The 21,820-nt window shown below is 41.3% G+C and overlaps 1 protein-coding gene across 1 annotated transcript in view; it reads left to right on the top strand.

The window, feature by feature from the left end:
• Positions 1 to 21,820, top strand: part of pik3cb (phosphatidylinositol-4,5-bisphosphate 3-kinase, catalytic subunit beta) — a 74,008-nt gene that overhangs the window by 3,521 nt on the left and 48,667 nt on the right. The window contains 1 exon segment of the mRNA XM_063907200.1: positions 12,587 to 12,666. The gene's annotated coding sequence lies outside the window, so the exon portion shown is untranslated.

The following is a 21,820-nucleotide window of genomic DNA, read 5'->3' on the forward strand; positions in this document are numbered from 1 at the left end:
TTTGGTTCAGCGTCTGTCCCAGTTTCGGTTATCTTTTAAATCTTGTAAGTGAGCTTGGTTTGGGCAATAGTAATAACCCCGAAAGACATCTGTTTCAATTTAACTTATAATGAGGGATTGACAGTTAGGCTTCTTCCTTATAATTGTTCGATGTGGATTCAGGTTTTGGCATGTCCTAGCGACTCATTCATCCTCTTTCCCAGCGATTCGCCGTGGATCGATGCCAGCTGTGTTTCATACCTGTGTGCGTGGAGATCGGCCATATGACTGATTTTAGAGTTTGCTCACTTGTTAGTGTGCAGCAAGAGGCACTCCTCACACATCTTTAGGCTGAGTTACATGTGCTCTCTGTTCAGGATTAGCCAACAGAGAGAGATTTATGAATCAGAGTTTGAACTGTGTCAGTAGGTCTGTGTCAGCGAACATGAGGACGGTGTGCAAAACGAAAGTTTCCTGATGTGTGTGTGTGTGTGTGTTATGCCCTCGATTGCACTAACAGTTAGTACACTGTGTTCATCATAATGCCGTTGTATGGTTTGAGAGTTTTTCAACCTTTCCATTTGTTCAAGTCCACTTTGATTCCTTGCAAATCGATTCAGGCAATAATAGACTTATATTCTATGGTTCAACTCTTCAAAGTGACCTAAAAAAAGGCACAGATTCAAGGTTTGATTTCCTGTGATTGTGTTGTGAATGTACATAAGTCGAGGGCTCTCCTCAGCTAGACCAATTCTTAGTCGACTGACATTCGTACTATTGTTTCATCTGTCATGACGTGTCACTTACCTGACCCTTTGTTTCAAAGATACACTACAGTAACGTAGATATTGGAGCAATTTGGGGCACAGTGTCTTACTGTAGTGCATTTTGACACAACTACAGGGGCTGCGGATCGAACCACAGACCATCCAATTGGTAGACCCCTATTTTCCGCCCATGATTGACGTAATGAACGGACATGTACGACCTTGTTTTTTACAAGGAAACTCGCAAAAGCACACCCTCAAATCTTGTTTTTGCCAGAGACGTGCTCATAGGAGCTGGAAATAAGTAATTTGGCCTGAAAAAAGCAACAATTTACTTGCAGACTAAAGAAATCGGAGTAAACTAAGACAAAAAATAACCAACTAGTCCACATTTTTTAGTACCCTGACACAGGATTCAATCCCACCCTAAACCTACCCTAACTCAATGGCTGCTGGCTGTGTATTGTATGTCATGTGAGACTCGATCTGAGTTTCTACATTCGGTTGTTTATAAAACTCAAATGCACATCAAAACACACACAACCGTAAAGATTATGGTTAAAGGCTTCATGATTTTGGACACGCAACACCTGTTTACTGTGGATGTACTGTGAGCTTGCAGAGAGAGAGCACAGCACGTTACAAAAGGGGAAAGCTGTTTCCTGAGAGGATTAGCCAATATCGTTGTACTTTTTGTGCATTGCCGCAGCACTGCTACTGCTTTCTGAATAACTGTTATCATCCTTTTTTGCATCTTTTATTTCCATCAGGCTACAGTCACCAGTTTTTTCTCTCTGCTAGGTGGGGTCTGCTGTCAGGCCTCTTCTGAAGGAAAGTTAGAAAACACTGATAAGACCGACTGACGTCACTGCACAGACATCAGCCAACAATGCAGCTATTTACTCCAAGCCAGATTTAGTCCCAAAGCAGGCCTCTCCCCTGGTACAAATGAAAGCAGAATTCTAAATCAGTATCCCACGAGAAAAATAAAGACGTTTTTAACCAAATGTGGTGACGTCCAGGTCCTGTAGTATCGACCTTAACGTTTTTTTAGAAGCACAAAACTGTGGTTTAAGATGATTCTACTGAACAGATTCAGGGTTTTAAGGGCTGCTTTAACAGAGAAAAGGTGGACTTTAACTCTAGAAAGAAGTTTAAACCCAAATAACATGTCTCTAGGGCAAAGTTTATATGTAAATTATGAAGTACATCAACGTATTTAGTGTCAATAATCAGACCTACAATACTTTATATCACTGTGCATGCATCTGTGTGCTCAGAGGCCCTTATGAAGCCTGTGAGAACAGCAGGGTGTTCTGACGGCATATTGTGACAAGGTAAAACTAAACGCGCTGTGCAATCTGTCAGTGTTTGGACAGTGATATTTCTTTCTTGGTACTGGCTGTACTCCACCATGTTGGATTTCAAAAGAAACAGTGACTCTTTCACCTTGTGGGAAAGCCTTTTAATATTTACACAAGTCCATTGTAGTGGAGTACACTCACTTAAAGGGGGCCTATGATGTTCATATTTATATTTAGAGCCTCTAATTCGACATGTCTCCGTACTTTAATGTTCAAAAAGCTCTTTATCTTTCTCATACTGCCTGTGCTGCAGCACCTCTTTCCACCCTCTGTCTGAAACCAGAGCCCAGTCTGCTCTGATTGGTTAGCTAGACGGCTCTGTTGTGATGGACCATCCGCTTAGAGCTGTCCCGCCCCTAAGCCTACCACGCACAATGTGTTGGAGCGCTAGCCAATAGAAGTGTGAATGTTGCCTAGTAATGTCATTATGTTCTTGAAGTAAACAAAGGAGTCAAATGGAAGGGTTTCAGGCAGGGATTTTAGCCTTTGCAGACCATTTACATGCACTAAAACCTTTATAACACACTACAGGAACAGGGAAACTCCAAAAAGCATAACAGGGCCCCTTTAATACTTATGACTCTTCTGTATCAGACTAAAGATACGTTCAGGGTTCAAACCCGAGATAAATAATTGGAAAATGTAGATTTCTGACGGCTAAATATGGAGAGTAATTGTTGGCAGTGTTGAGGCGAGGGTTATTGATCTGCTCTCTTTACCTGTTCCTACTCTCTGAGTTACCGTCTCACTGAGTCGCTGATGTGTGAGAATACAGTTGAATTTAGCAGGACAAATATTAGACACTGAGATGTGTTTGTTGGAACGGCACATTAGTTTAAAACGCCCACACGACCCATTTTTCAAACCGGCATTGTCTATTCTATCCTCGGTGTATTTGTTTAGAGTGTGTGTGTGTGTTGCAAACTGTTGTCACGTACAATTCCCCCATTATTACCTTCTCTGTTTTTCCTTATGTTCTGTCCCTGCCCCCCCCCCCACTCTCACATTCCTACTGCTACACTTTAAAAACCATCACACCTTATTACAGAAAAAAGTGTGTGTGTGTGTGTGTGTGTGTGTGTGTGTGTGTGTGTGTGTGTGTGTGTGTGTGTGTGTGTGTGTGTGTGTGTGTGTGTGTGTGTGTGTGTGTGTGTGTGTGTGTGTGTGTGTGTGTGTGTGTGTGTGTGTGTGTGTGTGTGTGTGTGTGTGTGTGTGTGTGTGTGTGTGTGTGTGTGTGTGTGTGTGTGTGTGTGTGTGTGTGTGTGTGTGTGTGTGTGTGTGTGTGTGTGTGTGTGTGTGTGTGTGTGTGTGTGTGTGTGTGAGCTGCCTTTCACAATTTCTCTTCCAGCTTGCATAATAACAGATTTGAGCTCCACAATCTCATCTCGTTTAGGGAACATTGGGTATTCACTCAAACTAAGTGCAAGCCGTTCCTTTTACTGCTTATTATTACACAACTGTACATAGAATTACCGCGGCAACACATTTGATTCAGCGCTTGGGATGAAAACCGTGTGCTGCTGGAATTCGTCACTTCTTTCCTGCACAGCAGGCCGAGACTTGCAGAGGAATGCAGGGAAGAGACATAATGAGCAGAGAGAGAAAGAAATGCACTGCACCTGGAGGGTACAGTGAGAGAGGGGGGGGGGATCTTAAATGTGGTCGAACTGAGGAGTTTACACACAAACAACATTACGTAACGGCTCCCTTTTAATTCAATCTAGGTGATTAATATGGAGCAGAAGCACATTCATGTTGTCTATAACTTGAATGCATCCGTCCAGATGTTTTCCGAGACGTATTTACCCCACGTATTTTAATGTTAGGAACAAACTCGGGGCTCGACTGCTTATTTCCGGTCACCAATGGAAGGTTAATCTTGTTGAAAGCAAACATATTCTCACTTTCTACTTTCCCATCGTGAAGGAAATCTGAATAAAACAGACTCTCCGGTTGCTGAACATCATCAGAGCATCCTATACCGCTTATGCATGCAGGAAGGGCAGACTCCATCGTCGTATAGATTTTAATGTTATGCTGCATATTGGACTGTGTTGAGTGTGTGGGAGAGAGACTCCCTCTGGAGGGAACACAGGGATTGTAGCCTTTGTGGACCATTTACATGCACAAAAACCTATATAACACACTACAAAAAGCATGATAGGGCCCCTTTAACTCTGAAGTACAACCCAGTATTCTTTTATAATAGTGAAAGTAAGCCAGTCTGCTAATCATGCAACCAGTTATGATGACACTTGTATATGATGTTCCTAAGCAAACACTGCATTCAGGAGAAGAATCGTGTCATTTAGTTCCATGGAGTCAAGTTTATTACGCAAAGAGTATTGGCATAACAATTACTGATGACTGCCCTTTTCCATTGATGCTGAAACCATGTTGTAACCATCAGGCCAGTGACATTTGAAAATGAGGTCACATTTCAAGTGTTGTTCTCTGATGCACAGTGGGGTTTCGATTAAACCACAACACCTCTATTGAACTATATCTTTGTGAAGAAGTGAAAGGTCACCGCTGTGATATATTTATTTAGTGGCAGAAGATGTGTCTGAAAAGAAAACGTGATTTTAAATGTTACCAAGCTACCTTCAAAATAGAAGCCTAAACCACTGCTTTAATTAACTCAAAATAATAACATTAAACCCCAATTTATTATAAACAAAACCAGCAGAAATATTAAAGTGTAACCCTTAAATTATGTAAATCAATGTGAAGCTCCAACATGGACTTTAAAAAGCAGAGCATGATGAAAAGAGGAAGGCTTCTGGCTAACGGGCTAAACACTTTGAATAATCGGGAAAACATTTGAAGTGATTCATATTATTCTTAGAGGAGCCCTATTCTGCTTTTTTCTGAGTTTTCCCTTTCCTGTACTGTGTTTATATAGGTTTTAGTGCATGTAAATGGTCTGCAGAGGCTAACATCCCTGTGTTCCCTCCAGAGGAAGTTTCTCTAATCTGTGTTTACTTCAGGAACATAATGACATCACCATGTAACAATTGTGCTTCTATTGGCTAGTGCTCCAACACAATATAGGTGATGGGCTAAGGGGCGGGACATCTCCAAGCAGTTGACCAATCACAACAGAGCCGGCCAGCTAACTGATCAGAGCAGACTGGGCTCTGGTTTCAGACAGAGGGTGGAAAGAGGTGCTGCAGCACAGGCAGTATGAGAAACATAAAGAGCTTTCTGAACATTAAAGTATGGAGACATGTCCCAGTAGAGGTACACAATACTAATAGTAACCTGAAAATGAGCAGAAAAGGGCCCCTTTAAACATGCCAGGTTCGTTTTGGAAGATAGAGTCAGACTCAGAATACAACACAAGAAGAAGCAGGCGTCTGTGGTTGCAGCGGTTGGTCTTCTTCCCCTCCTGTCAGGTCTACAGCAGCTCTGCGCAGTAACCACAGCAGCATTAGATGTGTAGATAGTGTGGAGTTATGGCGCCACCCTAGGGGGGCTCCAGCCTCCGCTCTGCAACCTGAGAGGGCAAAAACCATCAGCTTCACATCGCCATGGCAACGCTTTCTCACAGTCTGCGAATGCCAATGACACACACACACACACACACACACACACACACACACACACACACACACACTCTCGGTCCCACACACATGCTGTTGTGAGCAGCACGCGTCGAGCCTTGTGATATGGGTAAACGTGCATGCTGTTAACATACTGAGCCACCAATGTTCCTCCACACAGTAATATTCATAATGTTCGATAAGATGTATTTCAATGGTCTCAGGGGGGGAAATTGTTTGTTGCAGCAGCATGCAAACAAGACAAGACAATTCATTGCACCTGAATTAAAGAAATAAATAAACATAGATAGATATGTATATAAATGAACAATAGGAAGATAAACCTCTAGATTACACACTATTTTAATGTACAGAATAAGTTACAGCACACCCTAATGGGCTAATTAACTTCTGAAATAAGCTATAAATATAAGATTCATACATTAAAAAGTGCAAAGTAGTTATACATTCATAGAAAAAGGTTGATGCACAAGATGAGACAGTATTATAATCAGTAATAATACTAATACCAATAATAATACAATTGTAAAAATATATAATAATTAATAATACTTTTTAAAAAACTGCAATCAGAAGTGTGTATATAGCTTTCAAAATAAGACCCACATGGAAACCAACGTGCTTTGCTTAAACCGTGTAAATGAAATACAAATAAACTAAAATGAATTATAATATAACCGAGGAAAGAACTGTAAAGCATTTAGTATGCTCAAGTTTTAGCTCCTATTTTCAGGTTATTTTATTGTATTTTTGACACTTTTATAAATTGCACGTTTGCAGTCGTTCTTCGCACCGCCCTCGTGATGTCATTGGGTCATTATATGCACATGTTTGAAGAGTTTGATCAGCAGCGCTACACCCCACCTTTGCTCCTTCAGGCAGCCGGAAGGTAACTGATTTACAGCTACCACTGCGGGGAACCTTTGAGAACTCACACACACACACACACACACACACTCGCACACACACACCAGAGACCGACACTCCACCCACCTCGGGGCAGCCTCACAATAGCGCCTAAAAATAGAGATGCTAAAAAAAGGGAGACAGGAGGAAAAGGTGGGTAAAGGCCGTGGGTAGACAGACAGCACATAGAGATGCATTGATGGAACAGCTTTGATGACAGACCATAAAAACGTGTGTGTGAGTGTTTCTCATATTTCCATGTGTGTGAGGGTTATAAACATCCCACTGAGCCAATGAGTGGGTGTGTATTGTTTTTAAGTAACGGGCAGACAGTGCTCTTTTGTTTACGATGAGCCGGTGATGACGCATGGTCAAATGTTAAGGCCCTTCAGAAACACACTCGGGGAGGGGAGTGTGTACCGCTGCATTCCTCCTGCATTCCTGCTGCATGTTTTGAGCTCGTTACATAAATCCTATTTGCGTGACCATTTGTGGAGACTTACTTACTTTCACCTTCAGCAGCCAAACCTAAATACTAATATCTAAAATGTTTTTCAGATGTTATCCTTCAATAGACACTTTACTTCTGTGTTTCGAAATATATTTATTCAAGGCTGTATTCTGTCATTATCGCACCTCCTTACTTTATACATCATTATATATTTTAGTTATTTTATTGTATATTATTGGACATTTGACTTTTATCACGTTTAAAAAAATATATATTTTATTTGATCGATATTACACGTACTTTAACTTGTGTTTATATGAATACTCTTTATTTTATCTTATGTTTAAATCAATATTTTACCTTTTTATTGGACCTTTAACTTTAAGGTGTGTTTGCATAAATGTATTTATTTGTATTTTTTGCACATTAACGTTTAATGTTTATATAAATACATTTTCTATTTAGTGTTTTTTTCCCTTTATTGAACATTTTACTTGAAATAGTGTTTAAATAATTATCTTTATTTATTTGTTTTTATCTTTCTGCATATTTTTACTTTCATACAAATCATTTCAAAATCTTTTATTAGACTTTTTATTTTTAATTATGTTAGTATAAAAAATAATCTTCTATTATTTTTTTATTGTTTATCTTTTATTTAATTCCAAAAAATAGCAGCGGTCATGAAACCCAATTTCCTCCGGGATAAATGAAATATTCTGATCGGATATCCGTTTTTAAAGCCCTGGGGATAAATCATAGCTTGATACTGTAAGAAAACAATGGGCCTGTCTCAGGGCAGGGAGTGTCCTTTTCAGAGATGTTGTGTATTATTCACCACCTCAGGGCCTGACTAACCTCCTGTTGACAATAGAGGCTTCGCATTATCACCTGAAGGCAGTGATGAAATGAAGGAGTGAAAGCATGCTCCCCAGTGACTGATCCACATGACTACAGTGCTGAGAAACTGAGGGCATACTGGCAGACAAGGTGAGGGAGAGGGAGAGACTTTTAGGATTGTGCATTCCTCACATTCCTGCAGAGGATGGGTGGAGGGGAGGAAGGGTGTGTGTGTGTGTGTTACTGTGGAGCTAGAGAAAGTCCTATCAAAGTAAGATTCTCTATGCGATGTTTGTACAATGATAAGCATGACAACTGCTTAGGAAGAGGCTCTGAGACAACCTTTGTTTTTGTGTGGTCACTCAAGAGTAGAGTCTGAGCGTGACCCTAATTCCTTTTGCATCAGAAACCACACGAGATAACACTCGACACAAACGTCACTATCCACTCCTCTGTGCTTTGTGCCGGAAGCTGTTTGCTCACTGCTACAGTATTGTGCCTGAGTGATACATGTGGTTTTGCTCCTTGACTGCTCGGACGTTACTCTGAAGAAGTAATAACTTATTTATACAGTAGGGCCTTGCGGTATGACGGATATACCTCATATCACCGTTTTTATTTACCGTTACATGCATGCGTTTGATCAGAGGTGGCCCTAATGAGTGATATGTGGGGAAGGAATCAAGATGCATGAAAAAACGGCACAGTGTAAATCATTCTATTGTGCAAACTTTGCGTACCACATAACTACGAACAACAAAAGCACTGGTTGAAAATGTAAACAATTCCCTGAAACTGCAGAGTGCACATTTAAATGCTCCCCAGGGGACGCCTTTCACTGCCGCACCACTCGAGCCCCATCGCCACTTTTTCACCGGTATTGGTGTATGAAAAATCCATATCGATCTATCCATCTCTAGCTAAGGTTTACGGTATTCGGTATAAAACGGTATCACCCAGCACTTTTACACAGCACCTTTTTAATGCAAGATGCAACTCAGTGTTTAACAGTTGAGGATAAGATGCATTAAATAATGAGTACACATTAAAAAGAAAACAGGACAACAGATGGATCACAAAACAATATAGAATGATACCACTAAACTCAACCCTAATTTAAAGCGTCATTTTTCAGTCACGAATAGAGAGGAGTTTTTTTTGAGAAGCTTAAACGCAACACATGGGTTTTGGGTCAGGTTAACCGGGTCACAGGGTCTCTGCTCCCTCTTACTGTCGGCGTGCGCCCTCAAACCAAAATGCAGATTTTCCCCCTTAACATGTTAAAGTGATGCCAGGAAAAGCATGTTTCTGTTCGTCATGGTTTGGTATCCTGACTTTAAAGAGCAGAAACTCTCTTAGTCAGATTATAAAGAGGTCCAGCAGGCTGATTGGTGAGCCACAGCTAAACCTGGAGACCCTGTACCTCAGGCAGGTACAGCGGTTATCCAGCTCCACAGTAGACGATGACTCCCACCCTCTGCACTCCGAGTTTCAGCTTCTTCCTTCGTTGTCCCAAAGAGCAGAACTAAGCGGTATAAAAACAGCTTCATCCCAGCAGCTATCGCACCAATTAATAGATCATAGGAGCGTCACACAGATGCCTGTTCATCTATCTATTTATTTATTTTGAATGTCCATGCTTTGAGATTTGACTGGAGCAGGGTGTACTTTGATATGTACTTTTATTGGTCCTTTTTATTAGAGATGTGTGTGTTTGTCTGAGTTTGTTTTTAGAGTGTCAGGATGGATCCCTTGTCTTTTTTATTTGCAAACCAAATCTACCTACAGCTATAAATGAAAATATCCTGACCCTTACTCCAGAAATATGAAAATCGTGTGGACGGACAGCTTTGTTTTTACGGAGCTCTGGCGTCGCGTTGTTTACGTTCGCAGCGCCATCTAGTATGCGGGCGTCATTGATCTGTCTTGTATACAAGATCAGCGCCAACATATTACCCTCATACTATACTTGTCTAGGAAACCCTTGGGTTTGTCACACGCATTTGAACAGTTATGAATTATTAAAACCACTAAAGCTTAAGTCATTTTATTTCATAGTAGATTAACAGTGTCATAGTTTCCCAGTGGGAGCTTTTCAAATGGGTTTGTGTAGGAGTTTTCGCCTAAATTTTGTATTTTATTGACTTGAGTTGAAACTTTTGGCATTTTTAAAGCTTACATGTTACACCACAACAATTGGCTCTCAATTACAATTAATTCTATAAAGGTACAGCAGACTTTGTGCCCCTATTTATGATCTTAATAGCTTTATTTTTGTTCATTTAATGGAAATATTAAGGCGTTAAGAGAATCATACTCTTGTAGGACAATTGGATTTGTAACTCCTGAACAATGCCAAGTAATAGTAGAACAATCCAATCTTCAGGCTTCAAGGAAACCCATTTAGAAATCTGCCACGGGATGCCACAATTTCATATTAAATCACAGACTATTTTCAGCAGCAAACCCATTGACATTGGAGTGCGGCGCAGAACCATAATTATGACCTGCTCTATAGTGAGTCCTCTGTTTGTCTCAATCCTCCTAAAATCACTGAAACACACACACACACACACTCACACTTGCTGTGGATCATGTGATGTTTTTAGCTGAAGTTAAACATTGACTGTCTTTGGCCTGAGATTTTATTGTTTTGTTAACGGCTCACTTCCTGAAGCCACGTTGAGTTTTAATGGTATTGTATTTAGACTCAAACCCAGTATAAGGCTATAAATATCATGGGCCTTATTCATACTGTAAACCATCTCCGCCTCTCACACACACACACACACACACACTCGCCACAGTTGTTTTTGTGACTCTCTCAGTGTCACACCCTGGTAAACAAGATAGAGCATCTCAACCACTGGGGAAAAACAGGAAGTTAACTCGCCTCAATCAAGAGAGTGTGTGTGTGCATTGCGTGTCACCAGCGATCACTGTGTGTGTTCGTGCCCTCAGTATATTTGTTTTTCCATATCGCTCGCTTCACATCTCGGTGTCCGGAGCTGCAGCTCTTTGAACTAAAGGCAGACGCTACTGGTGGAGAGGCATCGGTCACTTAAAGGGGTCACGCCCCTCCCTTTTAACTTCAAATGTGGATTTTTGGTACTCGATAATACTCCACAACTGATGAGTTTTCACTGATTCGGAGTGACTCTTTAACTGTCAAAACGACATTGAATAACTGGCAAGTTAAAAGAGGACATATTCTGCTCATCTTCAGGTTCATGTTAGTATGTAGTGTCTCTCCTGGGACATGTCTCCATGCTCTAATGTTCAAAAAGCTCTTTATTTTCATCATACTGCCTGTCCTGCAGCTCCTCTTTTCACCCTCCGTCTGAAACCGGAGCCCAGTCTGCTCTGATTGGTTAGCTGGCCGTCTCTGTTGTGATTGGTCAACCGCTTAGAGATGTCCCGCCCCCTTAGACTATCACGTACAATATGTTGGAGCGCTAGCCAATAGGAGCACAAGTTTTAAATAGTGATGTCACCGATACAGAAGTGAAGGACCCCTCAAACATTGTTTTGTATCAATCAATGTGATGATTATTTTCTAGATGAATCCGCAATGTTTCATGTTTATGAAGTAGTGAATAAAGCTCATGATGCCATTTGATATTCTTTTTTATCTCCACTTTTAACCGTCTTCTATTACATTCGATAGTAACCTTTGACTGGCTTTATTCAATTGAGTAAAAAAGAAGGTTTGCAAACTTTGGGGAAAAACAAAGGAAATGGTTTAAACTGGTTCCAGGAATTCACCTTGAGGTAATTGTGTGTATATGAAGTTAAGTATTAAACCAGACAAATATTCAGGATTTGTTATATTTCTGTTCAACACAAAGTTAATTATACATTCTGCTCCTGTAAAAGTTTACTTTTCTTAGAATAAGTTTGTTTGCTTGTTAGAATAAAAAGAGCATACGTGGAAAAGGTTAATCGCACGCTGTTGTTCTCCGCGCATGGTGTTCAGTTGTTTCAGAGACTTCCAAGAATATACATTTCAAAATCCTGCCAGATGATTGTGCTTGTGAATCCGTTTATGCTTCCTCATTAGTTTCTAAAAGTATCTCCACATGACCTCGGGTGGAAATGATTAGGTGTAATAGAAAGAGGATCCAGAGTGAGTACAGTGGACGGGGTCAGAGGGGGCACTCTGTACTTTCTGTTGTCTTATCTCGAATGACCGGGCAACAGGGGCCTCTTTCTCTCGTGTGTGTGTGTGTGTGTGTGTGTGTGTGTGTGTGTGTGTGTGTGTGTGTGTGTGTGTGTGTGTGTGTGTGTGTGTGTGTGTGTGTGTGTGTGTGTGTGTGTGTGTGTGTGTGTGTGTGTGTGTGTGTGTGTGTGTGTGTGTGTGTGTGTGTGTGTGTGTGTGTGTGTGTGTGTGTGTGTGTGTGTGTGTGTGTGTGTGTGTGTGTGTGTGTGTGTGTGTGTGTGTGTGTGTGTGTGTGTGTGTGTGTGTGTGTGTGTGTGTGTGTGTGTGTGTGTGTGTGTGTGTGTGTGTGGCCATCTCTTGTTCTGTTTTCCATTCTCTGTGTTACATCATTCACTTGTTTCCACTTATTTTATGTCTTGTTCTTTAACGGTCTCTACGTCTTCTTAAATGGCAGTAATAACACACACACACACACACACATACGAACATTTGAAGTAACGGCTCTGAAACGTTTTGTGGTTTCTCCTCCCCTAACGGTGTGTTTTGTCCATCAGATGCAGTGTCCCAGCAGATATCCAGACAACCCCAGCAGGGAGCAGATGCACAGGAAATAAGAGACTCTAGGAAACTGCAGGTAAATCCTATTTGTGTGAGTGTGTTTGTGTGTGTTTTTGCAATGATCTACTTAACCTCTAATGATAGTTTGAATTGCAGCAGAGTACAGGCTGCAAAAAAACAACAGCATAAAACTTCATAAAAGTACATAATTAAACCTTGGGCGTTTTTTCTTCCATTTTCGTCATTTCATTCAAGTGTTCTTTCTTTGTATGAACTATGGAAATACAGCTGAAAGGAAATGGAAAAAATAGGAGATAAAAGTGTGAATATGCTGTTCTAATAAGGCTAAAACTCAGTCAAATACAATATATTTGTGTAGGGTTGTAAAGGGTAGAAAGCTTCTGCCTTACTGTAGCTGCTATAGCTTTGAAAATGGAGCATTTAAAGACATGGCACTTTGCCGTGGGAACCCGGGTCCTCCGAGGCATTTGACCTTCTCCCCTCGGTTCAAAGAGAGGATGGGCTCTAAAATCGATCCTGCCTTGAGACCTGTGTGTGTCTGTGTGTTGGAGTGGGTGTGTGTGGGTTTGGGAATGGAGCGCTGACTTGGCAGGAATCTGGGCGAGTGGATCTCGTCCTGACAGGCGGGGAATGTGTGGAAGTCAGCCAGCATGTTTTACTTTGGTGTCAGACCAGCTCGGTGCACTGTCACTGCATCAGGGCTCGTGTATCGGGTCCGCCTGACTCCTGAAACACTATGAAACGTGTCTGGACTGTGCTGAAGGCCGTGTTGGGTGTTTCTCTTTATGTGTCACTACAGCTAGGTGTTACATGAAAACCATCGGCATGCTTTTACTCCTTTTCTTGGCTGCAGTGTAAAGAGGTTCATTGGATTTTAATTTGACAATATCAGCTTTCACCGGGTCACCCCTCAGCTGTTTTGAATCCGAAATGAATAAAGTTTTGTGGGACAATTTCACAGTATTGATTATACAATTGATGTTAGTACCTATAGTAAACCTAAAGAGGACATATTAAGTTCAGTTCTGGTTCATATTAGTATTTAGTGTCTCTACTGGGACATGTCTCCGTGCTTTAATGTTCGAAAAGCTCTTTATTTTTCTCATACTGCCTGTGCTGCTGCTCCTCTTTTCACCCTCTGTCTGAAACCAGAGCCCAGTCTGCTCTGATTGGTTAGCTGACGGGCTCTGTTGTGATTGATGAACCGCTTAGAGATGTCCCGCCCCTTAGCTTGTCATGTGTTGGAGTGCGAGTGTTGCATATTAATGTCATGTTGAGGAAGTAAACTAAGGACTCCAATGGAGGCCTTTCGGGAACTTGGGAGGCTGTTTTTGTGACTCTCTGCAGTAGATGTTGTGCAGTAATAGCGTGCTGTACCGTAGTTTCTTCTCGGCCCAGTGAGCCGATAAGCAGACCCTTGTTTTTTTAGAGCAGATGCAGTGATTGGATGATCTAAAAGTAACCATTAAAGTAGTTAACTGAGGCTCACTCAGAACTACTGACCTAATTTACCGCTGCTACTCCGGTCGTCACAAGTGGAGCGTGTGAGTCTTATCAGGAGCAGAATAATGTGTGCTTTACGGTGGGTTCCTCACAGCGTTTCCCTCTTAAGCAGCTTAAACAATGAATAGGTTAGTAATTAATTGATTTAAGAAGTGTTTGTTGTAATGGTAAACTGATACAGCCACCATGGTGGAGAGAAAGCACAGCAGAGACTCCACTTCCTGAGGTTTCCCCGGGAAATCAAACCTGCAGGAGAAAGTGCTGGTTTCATTCTGTCACTGTGCAATTGAAAGTGTGCTGGCGTACCGTGAGACCACAGGGTATGCCGGCAGTTCAGAAAAGGACAGGAAAGCCCTTCAGAGGGTGATCAACACGGCCCAGAGGACAATCGGCTGCTCACGGCCCTCTTTGGTGGACCTCTTCAGGCAAACGCGGCCTCAACAGAGCAGGCTGAGGAGTAAAGGACTCCTCCCACCCTGGACTCAATCTGTTCGCTCTCCTGCCCTCCGGTAGACGGTACAGATCCATCCAGAGTCGGCGCCAGAGCAGATCTACTGGAGGGGCATTGGGTCATTGGCGGGGGGGGGCTTGCTTGCATTTGTGACATTAAAAACTCTTTAGCAACTTCGAACTCAGCGTCAATTATAGTCGATTGTGACAGATCGAGAATATGCTTCACAGCTGGTAGGAGGGGCATCAATAACCGCTAGGGGGGGCACGGCCCTCGAATGCCCCCCCTTAGCGCCGGCACTGGATCCATCAGAAGACTTGCTTGGGCTTTGGTCAATTGTGATTTGAATTAGATTTACTTCATTGATCCTAAATTGGGAACATATTTTAATCAGAGCAGCATGACAGCGAGGCATTGCACAGGAGTTCAAAATGGAAAAAATATATATAAATAAAAAGGTGAATATATGCATGTTTTATTTACTTCAGTATGTTAACATTATTTTATATTTAATTGAATTGGATTATTGTTTTTTTTATTCTAATTGTTTTATTTTGTTGTTTTATTTATTATATACATTTATTTTATTTAGTAATATTAAAAGGTGTTCTTTTATTAGATTATTTTTAATTTAAGGGTCAAGGTACAAGAAAAACAGGTGACCATTTTAGGTATTTTCTATCTTATTATCTAAAGTGATTAATCAGGAAATAATTGACCCAATATTTAATAACAACAATGACGGTTAGTTGCAGCTCTTGGGAATACATACTTAGGTATTGCGACATCAGTTCGTATTCAAATTAGCGGTTTTATTTCCTGCTGTACTTCAGCACGAAGGCATGTGTGCCAGCTGCAGGAACTCGCAGAGTAAACACTGTCCTAACTTCCTCCTCCTCTCAGATGTAATGCTCTATAAATGTACAGGTGCAGCTTTGACATCTGTCGGCATAAAACGACAACATATTTCCTGCCTTCAATCAGTGCCAATAACCAGGTCAGAGGTTTCGCACCTGTGCAATCTCTGTCCCCCTCCTTCCTTCACTCCTACTCAAATGTGGAAACGTCTCCTGATCTGATTACTCATGCTCTGTCTCCGGTTATCTTCCCACTGACATCGACGTATTATCGCCCCAGAACAGAGGGCTTTTAACAGCACCGAAGAGAAAATGCACTCGTCAGACAAATGAGGATCGTCTGTACTGACCTTGAACTGACCTTTTGGTGTTCAGTCTCGCTTTGAGTATTAACATCAAGCACAGTGTGTTGAAACAGTTTGACTCACACAATCCTAGGAAGCCCTGCCCTCGGCTCGTTCTCGGGAGTGTGCTTGGATGGCATTATCCTCTCGGCACTGACCTTGCAACCCGAGTTGGGTATAATAAGCCGGACAATAGAACATATTCTGCTACCGCGAACTTATTATAGAGTCAAAACTGTGGGAGTACAACAACAATTCTCTAAATCCTCAATTCAACTAAAAATGTTCTAGACCAATTTGATTCTTTGATCTATAAAATGGTAAGAAGTGAGAGGACGTTTAGCAAATATCCACAATTTAAAATGTATTCAGTCTTAGAGTATTAAAGAGGCCCTATTGTCCCTTTCATGTACTGTGTTATATAGGTTTTTGTGCATGTAAATGGTCTTCAAGGTCTAAAATCTCTCCCCACCCCCACCCCTGCCTGAAACGCCTGCTTTGGGTTCCTTTGTTTACTTTAGGAACATTATGACATCACTATGTAACACTTGTGCTTCTATTATCTAGCGCTCCAACACATTGTACGTGATATGCTAAGAGGCGGGACATCTCTAAGTGGTTGACCAATCACAACAGAGCCGGCCAGCTAATCAATCAGAGCAGACTGGGCTCTGGTTTCAGACAGAGGGTGAAAAGAGGTGCTGCAGCACAGGCAGTATGAGAAACATAAAGAGCTTTTTGAACATTAAAGCATGGAGACATGTCCCAGGAGAGACAAAAAATACTAATATGAAAGGAGCAGAATATGTCCTCTTATGAAACCAGAAAATATTCTCATTTAAGAAACGGGCTCGTTCCCACGAGTGTGGGTGGCGTTATACGTAGAACGCTGATCATGCAACAATGGACAATAGAACATATACTGCTATAGTAAAGTAATTATAGATGTAGAGGTAGCAGCTAAAATGTCATTGTTGATTAATTGTTGATTTCCAATGGTGGAACATTTCATTTTGAAGTTGTTAGGCCTTTTACATTCAAAGAGAATTAAAGAAACCCCCCAAAATATTCACTTTTAAGAAGCTGCACTTTTGACTGTTTATCAATGAGTTTGATTAACGATGATTACTCAAGTAGTTACCAACTTGTTCATTTGTAAAAAACTGCTTTGAAACGAAACAAAAGGTGTCTGTTTGCTGCAACAAGACGTGTATCTGTATTTGGCGTTGATACTTGTTGATAACTCTAACGCGTGTGTGCCATATTAGCAGCTAAACAGATAGCGTTGCTCTGGCAGGGCGGTGTGTCCAGACAGATGGATGGGTGTATAAACTGGAGAGGCGGACATCAGCGTGTCATTTACCACAGCCCAGTGTCCCCAGAAACCCGGTCACCTCCGCAGCGAGATGACAGCCGGAGCCCAGAAATGTCGCCCATTTCCAGGCTCGTGTGTGTGTCATTCTCCGCCGATGTGTGGCCCTTTTGTTTATGAGCGAGATGGATGGTGGTTGGCAAGATGCTGCGAGACCAATACTGAAAAATCAGCAGTGTGTGTGGGAGCCATCCCCGCTGCATTCAGAGACGGCTCAGTGTTATTTTTGTCCGTTTCTCTCCAGTCGTTGCTCTGTTTCACGATTTAATCAGCAGCTGTGCTCCTGTGGAGGCTGTGTGTGTGTATCTGTGTGTGTGTGTGTGTGTGATGGATGGGAGATGGGATTTTCTTTCAATCAATTTCTGAAGAATCTCGTTGAAATGTGCTTCTGGCAATGACCTTAAACAACCTCATAGTTTTCATTATGTCTTTGTTAACCATGGAACATGCATAGAAATACTGATCTAAAAGAATATTATTTATGCCAGATGTAGCTATTGGCTCATTTCCATCTGCAGCCCCATGGCATATTTATTGTTGTTGTTATTATTGTTGTTGTTGTTGTTGTTGTTGTTGTTATTAATAATAATAATTCTTCCATACAAGGAGGGAAAAAGGCAAGAGAAAGAATTAAACAAAAGTTAACGAAACAACTCAATCAATAGAAGTGAGAACTATATAAAATACATTTAATTAAAATGATACTAAAGAAATAATTAAAACTTTTGCAGATAATAATAAAAAATCAACAGTAAAATATACAAAAATAATAATTAACAAATAAAATTGTTAAAAATAATAACAAATAATGAAGGGAAATAAACCAATAAAGGTTGATACATACATCACAGTCAAAAAACACTTAAAAAAAGGACGCACTATAGTCTCTGAAATCATATAATATAACAACTCATTTAAACTATCATTGTAGTCAGTGTGTGTAGGAGTCCGGGCTCCTCTGTTGAGGGATTAAATGAGAGTATTCCCATCATGCAGAATAGAAGCAATGCTAATGCAGGTTGTGTTTACTGTCTAATAGTGACTTACTTTGAAGCCCAAACATTAGACTCATCAATTTGATTTAAAAAAAAAGGGGATTGATAGATATGGGATTGAAACTGGTAGTCAAAGACGTAGATGCAGACATGACATGTTGACAGTTGTCCACCATGGAAAAATATTAACCTCAAGGAAAGGAAAAACATTGCCATAACATGTTCGCTGTCTAATGATAGCTGTTCATTGTTTCCCTCTTTGTCAGAGTTTCCAAGGAAGGCTGCCTAGTTCAGAAAAAAGAGAAGCTGGTGTGTCAAGTGGAACAAAAGCTAATCCTCATGTCAGCCTCACAGAGCAGCTGTTAGCATCCTACTCCGAATCAAACCAGGACGAAACACACTGCAGCAATAATCTGTGATCGCTGGATGCTTTTGAGGTTGAAGCAAAGCCCCAAATACTATCATCATTTAAAGAAAAGACACATGGAAGTAGCCCATTATAAAGCCATCCAGATAGATGATCTGTTTCTGTTTGAATGATATCAAGTGTATTCATAGAAGAGGAGGCTTTTTGAGAGGCCAAAAAACAAGCGCTTTGTGCAAGGCAGGATTATTTATAAAACACACAGCGCTTTGCAAAGAGCATTAAAACCATTTAGATATAGTGCAACACAAACACATTTTAAAACCAATGAGTCAAAAGAATGCACATTAAAACAAGCGTTAATAGAATAATTGTATTGATATGAATATTGATTTAATGGAAGGCATATGCAAAGACAAACGTCTGGATTTAAAATGAGTTACAGGTGCAACAGACCTGCAGGAGTTTGTTCCAGAAATGTACCGCATAATAACATAATGACGCTGATTCTCCATGTTTAGTTTTTATATAAATCAGACCTTGATGGTTAGCCCGGAAGCCAGCGTAAAAGAACTCAAAACTGGATCAATGTGTTCCACTTTCCTGTGCATACGATATCTCCATTTCCTGTTTCCCAGGATCGTTTAGCTAACTTTGCATATGTGGGAGATCTTTCTTTTAAACAGCAAGGCCTCTATTTGCATGTAGTGTGTGTGTCGGGGCTTGCTTTGAATAATGATACGTGGTTGTGATAAGAGTTTGCATAGCTCTTTAGTTTCCAGCAAAGGTATGCTAATCATCAGCTACATTTGGAAGGCTTTCTCAGGAACTGTTTTTACAGAAGTATGTGGGCTGTATCCGTCATTCCTTGGTTAAAAAGAAGGTTATTTGTGTGTGTGTGTGTGTGTGTGTGTGTGTGTGTGTGTGACCTCCTAAAGGTGTGAGTTGGCCGCCTGAGGCTCTGCAAAAATGCAGTAAATCATGTGGTTGTTTATTGTAGGGGCGCGCTGTGTGACCGTCGTCATGTGACCCTGATGCCCCCTCCAGTGTGTGTGTGTGTGTGTGTGAAATGTTGTAAACAAGGGGGGTTTCGGGTTGTAGGGTTGATGGGGCAAGGGCAACACAAGGGTAGTGTTTGTGCAGGGCACGGGACTGTCCTCGCTGGCACACACACCAACACACACTTGCTAAAAACAGAGGCTTATTGTGGACACCCGGCGCAGTTACAGTCACACATTGTATCACACGTTGCTTCTGCATCTCCTTCTTTCTCCTAATCCATCACCAACGCCCATCTCTGTCACTTCCCTCTGTGCTATTTTCAACTTTTATTCTGGTTTCACTTCAGTTTCTGACATTATCATGACCTCACTTTGTTAGCATTCCCGTTAGCGTTAGCTTCCTCGGGTCCACATGAATTTAAACACGACATATAATTGACGATCGAGGATGGAAGTGTAACAACAAATGATCATCTTTGACATCGTCATTAAGCCAGACAGGAAACTAATTCCTCAGTAATAGAAATGGTCTTCTACTATATCAAAATATATAGTAATTCAGGAAAACATAGGTATACTTGTCTGAAAAAAATCCTCCCGAACTGCAGTTACATACATGTTAAATTCAATGAAACGTGGCAGGAAATAGAATAGCACAAATACGTCATATTAAAATGAAATTTTCCGCCAAGGGAGCGCTCTACTTTCACCCCTGTTTACCCGTTGATTCTTACGCTACAATTGTATTGTTTATAGCAGAGGTGGGACCAAGTCACTGTTTGGCAAGTCCCAAGTAAGTCCCAAGTCTCAGCAGTCAAGTCCAAGTCAAGTCCCAAGTAAAGACAGAGAAGGGCAAGTCGAGTCCAAGTCCAAGTAACACCAAAGCCAAGTCGAGTCCAAGTCCAAGTCCCAAGCTTCTTCGAGTCCTGAACAAGTCATCATGTACTCTTCACTTAATAATGCCATTATCAGACTAACGATCACACAATTTCAACATATCAACCTAATCTTCAGTATTTTTTTATACATACAGATTAAACTATGCATATATTTTATATATCTGTATATACGCATGCGCCCAAAGACCTTCAAAGTATTGTGTGTGAATGGTGGGTTAGAAATGTATGAGCACGGAAGGCACCACTGTCATCCTAAAGTTGGTAAAGCGCCTTGACTAGTGAGGCATGGACTGTGTGGATGCATGTAACTGGCATTGATGCTTCAGTGGATGCCAGTTACAGTAGGTCAACATTTTGCTTAAATCACAAAGAAACCTAATATTTCAATAAAACAATGTTTAATCTGCATAACAATTAAGCAGCATGACTACACACAATGAAAGGTGCTGGGTAGTGATGCGCGGGCTGGCCCAAAACCCGTGGGTCCCGCGGGCTAGCCCGCGGGTCGGGCGGGCCGGGTTGTTTTTTTCCGTGGAAAATGCGGGGTAGCGGGCGGGTCGGGTAAAAATCGCAATTATTCCAGCTATTATAGTTACAGTGGGGCAAAAAAGTATTTAGTCAGCCATCAATTGTGCAAGTTCTCCCATTCAAAAAGATGAGAGAGGCCTGTAATTTTTATCATAGGTATACCTCAACTATGAGAGACAAAATGAGAAAAAGAAATCCAGGAAATCACATTGTCTGATTTTTAAAGAATTAATTGGTAAATTCCTCGGTAAAATAAGTATTTGGTCAATAACAAACAAGCAAGATTTCTGGCTCTCACAGACCTGTAACTTCTTCTTTAAGAGGCCCCTCTGTCCTCCACTCGTTACCTGTATTAATGGCACCTTTTTGAACTCGTTATCAGTATAAAAGACACCTGTCCACAACCTCAAACAGTCACACTCCAAACTCCACTATGGCCAAGACCAAAGAGCTGTCAAAGGAGACCAGAGACAAAATTGTAGACCTGCACCAGGCTGGGAAAACTGAATCTGCAATAGGTAAGCAGCTTAGTGTGAAGAAATCAACTGTGGGAGCAATTATTAGAAAATGGAAGACATACAAGACCACTGCTAATCTCCCTCGATCTGGGGCTCCACGCAAGATCTCACCCCGTGGGGTCAACATGATCACAAGAATGGTGAGCAAAAATCCCAGAACCACACGGGGGGACCTAGTGAATGACCTGCAGAGAGCTGGGACCAAAGTAACAGAGGCTACCATCAGTAACACACTACGCCACCAGGGACTTAAATCCTGCAGTTCCAGACGTGTCCCCCTGCTTAAGCCAGTACATGTCCAGGCCCGTCTGAAGTTTGCTAGAGGGCATTTGGATGATCCAGTAGAGGATTGGGAGAATGTCATATGGTCAGATGAA

This window comes from Eleginops maclovinus, chromosome 18 (genome assembly GCF_036324505.1).
Source record: "Eleginops maclovinus isolate JMC-PN-2008 ecotype Puerto Natales chromosome 18, JC_Emac_rtc_rv5, whole genome shotgun sequence".
Taxonomy (NCBI): domain Eukaryota; kingdom Metazoa; phylum Chordata; class Actinopteri; order Perciformes; family Eleginopidae; genus Eleginops; species Eleginops maclovinus.